The sequence below is a fragment of the Myotis brandtii genome, unplaced genomic scaffold, assembly GCF_000412655.1.
Source record: "Myotis brandtii unplaced genomic scaffold, ASM41265v1 scaffold263, whole genome shotgun sequence".
NCBI lineage: Eukaryota > Metazoa > Chordata > Mammalia > Chiroptera > Vespertilionidae > Myotis > Myotis brandtii.
Genome location: NW_005360011.1, coordinates 56,926 through 66,201, shown reverse-complemented (window position 1 = coordinate 66,201; position 9,276 = coordinate 56,926). Strand labels below are relative to the sequence as shown.

Below are 9,276 nucleotides of genomic sequence, written 5' to 3'. Positions count from 1 at the left end.
AAGGAAGAGGGCCTTAGAGATCTGACCTCTCCTTGTCTTCTGGCTGCCGGCTGAGGGACAGAGAGGGCGGGCAGGAGGCTGGAAACATTTGCCCAACTTGCCCATGTTGAAAGTGCCCTTCCAGCAGCTTCTCCACTTAGGGCATCTCCCTTACCCTCTTCTCCCCACAGAGAGTGTGGGTGCAGGCAGAAGCAATCTTCTTCTCCCCACGGCTTGGGAGAGTCCTTGGGTTCTGAGTCCTGCCAGTCGCTACTCTGTTGGGCCAGAACGGCACCAGGTAGACCAGGAGGAGGGTCTGGTGGGGCCCGCACAGTGGGTCAGCCGGGACCTGGGTCAGCCACCTTGGTTACTTGAGTTCTGGCTGGGAAAGAATGCAGAGCCCAGACTCAAACTACAAGAGCAAGTTTATTTAGAAAGTCACAGAGGTAGAGCGAGTGGTTGGGGAAATGGGCACCGGAAACCAGGAGCGAGGAAGGCGAGGGGAACAGGGAAGACCAAGGGGAGGGAAAGGCTCGGCACCCTGGGTCCTTCCTCCCAAGGGGGAGATCTCAGTAGAAGACTCAGCAGCCTTCCAGCGTCTTGGACCCCGCTGATTGGTTGGCCCCAGTGAGAGGGTTACCTGTGAACGCAGGCGACAGGGCAGGGGTCCCATGGAAAACAAAAGCAGCTGAAACACAGACAGGGCAGACGCGGCAGTTTGAGCAGCCTAATCACAACCAAGCAAGCAGAAATAAGAAAATGTTTCTGGACTCAAAGCGGGAGGCATGGGAAAACAAGGGAGGGCCCGCAGCAACAAGGTGTACAAACTCATAGAAACGGGGAAAGTTCAGCACAGGAACAGAGAAAGGACACACAGAAACAGGGAAAGTTCAGGCCCACTGCTGGGCAAGAACAGTTGAGGGGATCAAGCAGGTGACGACCCAGATAGATACAGAAGCAGGCTCGTAACAAATGTGTACCCCTGGACGACAGGGCTTCACAGGGCAGCCCATTACTCGCCCCCCTCCTCGTGAGGGGGGTCTGAATCTGCTTGTAATACATTTTGCACACTTTTGCCTAACTCTTCTGGTCCTCAGAGTTCATTCTTCTGCATCTCAAGACATGACCCCGGGGCAGGGGCAGGGAGAGGAACTCGGCTCACCGTTCTGGTTATAACCAGGGCAGGGGTCGGTAGTCACTGCAGCTGGTCCTGAGGTCAGCCATGGTGTTGCTTGTCTGGTTTTGCTGCTTTCCTGGGCCCAGAGCTGAAACACACTGAGGCCTGGATGGATTTGGTGCGGGTCAGAGCCTCGTTGTCCTGGGCTTCATGCTGAAGGGCTGTTCTCCGCCCCCGGTGTGTCCCCGAGGGAGGTCTAACCCCCAGGACTAGCATCAAGCCAGGGAGGAAAGGTCAGGGGAGGGTCCGAACCGCATGACCAGCGATATGGGGGCGAGGTCCTTGTTTTCCCAGCTTTACCCCTTGCTAGGCACCCAGGCCTTTCCGCCCTGATGACCTCCTGTACCTGGCCCATTGTCCTTGCTCTGCTCACGTCTAACTGCCCACCACAGCTCTAGGGGCCAGGCTGCCGGTCACTGACGCAGGCCTCTCTGATCCGCACTCTGGGTCTCCAGCCGCCCAGGTGTGAGCGGGCTCAGCTTCCTCCAGGTCTTCACCTTACGGACCTTCTCACCTTGACCAAAAAACCAGGAAAAAGGCCCCCCCCCCCCCCGCTCCAATCCTGTAGTTCCCTCCAGAGCAGTCTAGACATTTCTGATGGGGGTGGGGCCTAACTCAGGCTTAACGAGAATCCCCACTCTGAGCTCCGGCTGGGCACTCTCCCCTCGGTCCATGACTGGGCAGTCTCCCTTGTTGGCACCGGCACTGCTGCGACCCTGTGTCCTCAGCAAACTGCGCTCTGGGCTTGCGGCTGGGCTCCCGCTGTGCAGTGGGATGACTCTGAAACATAGCAGGAAGTAAAAACCCCGGACAGGCTTATAGGAACACATCCCTGCCGTGGGTTTAAGGTATCCCTCCCTTTTGCCTCATCTGCAGACCTTAGCAGACATCCCTTTTCTAGATATTTTTCAGCTCCCCTCTCCAGCTCTGAATGCCATAAATTCAATGGAAGGAAAAACACATCAGTTTAACCTCCCATAAATATTATGCCCGCAGAATTCTTCCGAAAGATCCCTCAGGCTGCAGTGCAGGAGATGAATTAAACATGAGCAAGACTGGCGACAGGGAGGCCACTTAGGATGCTGAGGCCAAACACCAGGCAGAGGGTGACCCTGCGTGTGGCAAAGGCGGCGGTGTGGCCGAAAAGGGATGAGTTAAACGTGTGTTAGGAGATGAATATTGAGATCAAGCCAGGGAGGCTTCACCGTGGTTGTTTGTTTCAGGAGGAGGCAGCTTTCAGGATGGAAGGGCAAGAGCAGTGAAGCCTATCCGCTGGGCAAGAGCAGTGAAGCCTATCCGCTGGGCCTTCGGGCCCAACACAAGCCGCATTCAGCACCCCATTGCTCTGGAGCTTTTCACCCTTTCTCCACTGTTCCCACAATAAAAGTCTGGCTTTTGAGTTAACTCACTGTGGGCCACTGCTTTGGCCGTATTTCTCGAGCCATCCAAGTAGCAAGTTCACCCTGTCTCCTGGGGTCCTTGCGAGGGTGTGAACATTTGTATTTTTCAAGTTAATATACTCTTCCCTATTTCATTTTATTTCCTGGCCCTTGAGATGACATACGGTATCAATATCCTCTCCCAGCTTCTACCAGAACCTGTTGGCCAGGTCTTGAAGCACATTTGGGATCACACATGACCACCCTTGATCAGGGAGCCCAGGCCAGTCAGGATAGATGTACCTAAGAATTTGAAGTTAAGGTTTGCTCTGCTCCATCTGGCAACGCAGCTTTCCTCTCCAAGACTGTGCCTGGCCAGGGAGGGGCTGAGCAAAGACAAGCAAAATCACCACAAGCATTTCCAGCTGCTTTGAGCCGCCCTGTCTTCAGTGTTCACTTCGTTGCTGCAGACCTTCAACTGTTTTCCAGAATCCTGACCATGTTGGTCCTGACAGATGCGATTTGTCCTGTGGTATTTATGTTGGGGAATGAGAGCAGGAAGCTGTCTGTCCCGCCATTTTGCGGACGTCACCCCTGTTTCCTCCTGCTGCACAAGGAGTTGTCATACACAGCACAGCAGAGGGAAGGCTCAGAAAGCTGAGGAACCACGTCCAGGAAGCAACAGTCTGAGAGAATGAGCTTAAATGATGGTTAAATGCTCACCCAGGCAGCTCTGCTATTCCAAGGCCAGGCCCTAGTTAGGCCCTAAGACATGGGGCAGGGACACTGAGGAGACGCCCATCCATGACTCATCAGACACATTTCAACCTTCCGAGCCTACAGATCCACATCACTCCCTTCTGCCAACCATGAGATGGAAGAAAACACAGAGGCCTTTCTTCAACAAAATAACACATGGGCCCCTGAGGACCCACACCTTCCTCTTAGCCCCAGCGATTATCACTAGGGCTGGGCTGAGTTTTACCTAACACAGAGCCTGGCCCAGAAAGGTGGCAGACATTTTTGCAGAGCATTGCCAGCCGAATAAGTAACTCACAGCTGCCTGGGGTTAGGCATTTTAATGTTATGGTCAAAGCATACAAGGATGACATAAGGCCTGGGTGCAAACGCTGAGAGTTTCTTTGGGAAACTTGAGTATTTAAAGTGAGACAGGATAGTAAGCCAGGACAAGCGGAACAGGGAAACGGAGACATTGTTAAACAGCCAAGCGTTCACAGCCATCTAGTAAATCACAGAATCATCTTCCCGGGCCGTGCACACTTAGAGTAAATGGTTTACACTTCTCCTCCCCAACCAGAGGGTCAATAGCTTAAATCACTCTACGCAGGGAGAGAGATGACAGAAATCCAATTAGTGCCCTATGTGCCAACCACACCCAAGGACAACCGCAGTCAGGGGAATAAATCTCATTTTGGCGCCTCAGCAAAATGCCGATGAATAGCCTATTGAGATCCTCTCCTAAGACCTCCCCTAAGATCCCCGCCTTTAGAAAACAGATAAGAACCCTCAAAACAAAGACCCAGCATGGGTTCTTTCTGGAACTCGCCCTTGCCTTTCTTCCCTCTCAGTAGTACATCTTCACTTTCTCTCCTAAGCTCTAAGGGTCCCCATGAGACTTGCAACCAAGGAAGCAACAGGCAGCAGCTCCTCCTGGGCTCACCCCGAAGCTGTCTCCAAGGCCCCTTTACTCTGACTTCCGTGAGCTACCAGAAGCCCCACTGTAACTCCCTGGGTTTCCTACAATGTTTCCAGAGGGCCAAGCAGAGTGCAGCGTAGGCTCTCTCCTGTTGCTTCCTTTCTCTAAGGCTTTTAAATAAATATTTTTTTCTTGATTTCAGGGAGGAAGGAAGAGGGAGAGATAGAAACATCAATGATGAGAAAGAATCATTGATCGGCTGCCTCCTGCATGCCCCCCACCAGGATTGAACCTGCAACTTGGGCATGTGCCCTGACTGGGAATCAAACCATGACCTCCTTGTTCATAGGTCGATGCTCAACCACGAGCCACACCGGCCGGGTTCTCCTAAACTTTTCAGTGAGCTAAAAGCAGCCCTGCCTTGGCTCACTTATTTCACTGTAGCTTTTACTTTTCCGTGAGTGCATGCAGCCCAGCGTGGCCCACTTCTTTCCTATAACATTTCTCGAGAGCCAACGCAGAGCTGCGCCAAGACTCTCTCCCGTTGCTTCTTCCACCCTAAGCCCTCCCTTTGTCTCACTGTCCCAGCTTTAACAAACATACTCGCAAACCCATCTGGACTTGTGTTGTGAAATCTTTCCTGCACAAAGTCAAGAACCCACACACTACAGGCTGGCCTGAGACACACCTGCTCTGGGACCAGTCCCTTTCCAGTGCCAAAAGCACCATGTATATAGAGAAATTCAGGAAGCCACAAATATCCCCAGGGCAAGGTCAACGCTCAGAAAACACCCCAGAAGACCCTAAACTGTCATCTTCGTCTGACTCATAGTCTTAGTGCAAGTATAACTAATTATTAAAGGAGTACCCCAGAACAAAATAAATCTACAAAGACTGGGAGAGATATTGCAGATTTTTTTTATTTTGTGTTTTGTTCTTTTCTTGCTCCTGGCATTCAAGAAAATTCCTGTCAAACATAGCTGAACACAAGCTAAGGTATAGATACTTCAATGAACACACACAACAAGAAATATACCCTTTGAAAACTAGTTGAGGAAAGACACACCAATTGGGTTATTACAGCTTTTAATAAAAAAAAAAACACTGAGGAATGAGAAGAATCTGGTTTGCAGAGTTACCACAGTACAATATTTAAATGTCTAATTTTCAAATCAAAGTCACAAGACATACTGAGAAACGAAAAAGCATTGTCCACTCAATGTAACAAATAAATTGACAAAAACCATCCCTAGAAAAATCTAGACATTGAACTTACTAGAGAAAGATTTTAAAACAACTGTTTTAAATATGTTTAAAGGCTAAAGGAAAACATAGAAAAATAACTAAAGAAAATCAGGAAAATAATGTACGAACAAATGAGAATATTAATAAAGATATCTTATATAAAGAAACCAAATGAATTCTGGAGCTAAAAGTACAATAACTAAAATGAATATTTCACTGGAGGGATTCAATATCAGAGTTGAACAGATAGAAGAAAAAAAGTCACTAAACTTTAAAATAGAACAATTGAAATTACCAAATATGAAGGATAGAAAAGAAAAAGAATTTTAAAAAGTGAATAGAATCCAAGGAATTTGTGGAACACCATCAAGCAGACATACACACACATTATGGGTCCCAAAAGGAGAAAAGGGAGAGAAGTGGGTAGAAAAAAATATTTGAAGAAAGAATGCCTGAAAGCTTCCAAAATTTGATGAAAGACATGAATCTACAAATGCAAGAACCTTAACAAATTTCAAGTAGGATAAATTCAAAAGCCAAAGACAGAGAGAATCTTGAAAGCATCAAGATGGCAGCTATTCATTATGGACAGATAAAGGTTTCTTAGTGAAAATTAATAATGAATTTTCATCAGACACCATTAAAGCCAGAAAACAGTGAATGACATATTTAAAGTGCTAAAAGAAAAACATCTGTCAACCAAGAATTCCATATCTAACAAAACTTGCCTCCAAAATAATGACAGAAAAAGTAGTATTCTCTGTGCCGGGCACTGATGTCCTGCTATTTCCCTCACCCTGCAGGCCCGCTAGTGCCGCTCCGGTTCCCAGGCTGGTCCCCATGTCGCCTGCCTGCCCACCTGCTGTTCAGCACCCCTGGCCTGGTTTCCGTGGCCTCCTCCAGACCACTTGGTCTCAACCCAGGTTTCCACTACTAGAAGCAACACCCAATGAACTGAGGATTCTCAGAGAAACTTTCATTCAGTATATTATGAGAAAGTGTGTTTTTGTGGAGTTGAAGAAAAGAAATCATTAGAAATTCTCCTAAAAGATGACTGTATGGATATTGAGAAACTTTATACTTTTAGTCAAAGGTTTCCTCTCCCCTCCACATACCGTGCACTGGTATGGAGGGTGCTTCTAGGGATCCTGCCTCCACACCATGAGTCCCATGCCCAGGGGATGATGTATCATAAGGGGCAGTACTCGGATGTCCTTCATGCCCTGAAAGTCGTTCGCTTTGTCAGTGATGCCACACCTCAGGTTGAAGTCTATCTCCGCATGTATCAGCTGGAGTCTGGAAAGTTGCCTTGAAGCCCCTCCTTCCCACTCAAGCCAGAAAATGAAGTGTTTCTTGCCATTGCTAAGGCCATGGGAGAGATGGTGGAAGATAATGTGGACTATTCCTGGATCACCTGATGCTTGGTGAACCAGTTAAACAAGACTCCTTACTCCAGCTGCCAAAGGCTTTTGAACAGTACTTGAATCTGGAGGATAGCAGGCTGTGAGTCGCCTGAAGATGAGTTCTGCCGTGTCCAGACTGCTTTACGATCTCTGGTTCAAGAGGTGCTTCGCAGGGTGCTTGCCCGAATCCAGTTTACAGAGGGTTTGGGATAAAGTTGTAAGTGGATCCTGTAAGATCTTAGTTTTTGTAGCAGTGGAAATTTTATTAACCATTAAACTAAAAGTAATGACACTGAACAATTCAGAGGAAATAACAAAGTTTCTGGAAAATATTCCCCAGGACAGCTCAGATGCAATTGTGAGCAAGGCCATCGACTTGTGGCACAAACACTGTGGGACTCCAGTACATTCAGCCTGAACACTGTGGACAGTCTGCCGGGCCTGGACTGATCTAAGCCGATTGAAACAGGATTCTTGCTTTGTTGCTTTTCCTAAATTATATAATTAAGATGCCTGGGGTTGCTGTGCTGTGGAGCAGCATCTTTTGCTTATAGAGATGTACAAAGTTCCACTTTGAATACAATTTAGAGGGTTGTTGGAGTTTCTAAAGCAGTTCAGTGGAGGCGGTGGTGGGGGAATGGCATGGGGGTTAGGTGCTTTAACAAGCAGTGCATGACCACACCCTGCCCTGCTTCTCTCTAATTAGCACCAAGCCAGTGACTTGCTAAGGTCTATTTCTGGAATAAAGAATAAGTCCCCTTTGTTCACACACACAAAAAGTATTCTCTGATAAACAGAAGCTGAGTTTGTTACCACTAGATTTTCCTATAAGAAATGTTAAAAGAAATCATTCACATTGAAATAAAAGGATTGTAGACAGTAACTCAAAGCTATATGAAGAAATAAAAATCTCTGGTAAAGGTATATATGCAAATATAAAAGTCAGTATTATTATGTTTTTGTTTGTAACTCTACTTGTTATTCCAATAGGATTTGGAAAACAAATGCATACAAATAATTATGTCTCTATTATTGGGCACACACTGTAGAAGATGTAATGTGTGTCAATTATATAAAGAGGACAAAGACAAATAATATAGGAGCAAATTTTATATGCCATTAAAGTTAAGTTGGAATTAAGTGAAACTAGATTATTATAAATTTAGGATTTTAAATGTAATCCTCATGGTGACCAGAAAGAAAATACCTTTTACAATATGCACAAAAGAAAATGAGAAGAGAATCAAAATTATTTATTACAAAAAAATCAACTGAACATAAAAGTAAGCAATAATAAAGGTGAAGTAGAAAAGTGGTATAAGACATATAGAAAACAAATAGCAAAATGGCAGAAGAAAGTCCTTCAATATCAGTAAGTACTTTAAATGCAAATAGATTAAATTCTACAATCACATGGCAGAAATAATCCAACTACATGCTATATATAGTATACAAAGGCACAAATAGATTAAAAGTAAAAGAATGGGAAATGATAGTCCATGCAAAGAGTAGCAAGAAGACACAGAGAACTAAGATTGCAGCGTAGGCAAATACTGGCACACCACCTCTCCAAAACACATTAAAATTACAACTAAAATACAGAAAAACCATCATTCAGAACTGCCTGAAACCTGACTTAATGGAAGTCCTACAACTAGAGAAGTAAAGAAGAAAGCACATTGAGAATGGTAGGAGGGGCAGAGGCACAGAATGAGCTGGTGTGACACCCACGTGTGGTTTTTTGTTTTTGTTTTTATCAGGAGGGATATTTCCATTGTGGAGGCTTCCTATGAGAAGGAAGTGGTCCCAGCCCACATCATACCCCATGCCCAGGGTTCCAGAGCTGTAAAAACCAACGGAAATTGTGCTGAGTGACACAGAAGCTGCTGGAGATCCAAGCAGTTCCTCTTAAAGTGCTGGCACACAAACTTATTTGAACTAACTCCCACTGAGCTCCAGTGCTCGGTGGCAGCTTTGGGGGATCCAGGGACATATGGGGAAATACTTGATCATTTGGCATTGGGGCAGGAACTTGGGGGCAGCTTTATTCCAGATCAGGGTGCTCGAAGGGGTCATTGTTCCTGTCCTAGGACCTCCTCCATGGAAGAGCTGACTGACAGCCATATTTGAGTTTTCATCAGGGTGGCTCACACTGTTCTCACTGCCCCAGTGATTTTCTGAGACCCTGCCCCATCTAATTTGCAGCCTCACCCAAATTGTTTTCAGCATCTTATCCATATAAATAGCCTGTACTGGCTCAGGCTTCAGACTTTCCTAAAATTTCTCAGACAAGCAGCAGTTGGCATCAGCATGCCCCATACCTATCAATAAGAGTCCCAAGCACCAGTCTGACTTGCTTCACAGCGGAACCTCACCTGTGCACTTCTAAGCCCAATGTAAGTAGCAGCCATCTGCAGATCACTCTGTAGTTGCTGC

General features: G+C 46.6%; 1 pseudogene; it reads left to right on the top strand.

The window, feature by feature from the left end:
- Positions 1 to 7,270, top strand: part of LOC102243637 — a 22,675-nt pseudogene extending 15,405 nt beyond the window's left edge.
- Positions 7,271 to 9,276: the final 2,006 nt, after the last annotated feature.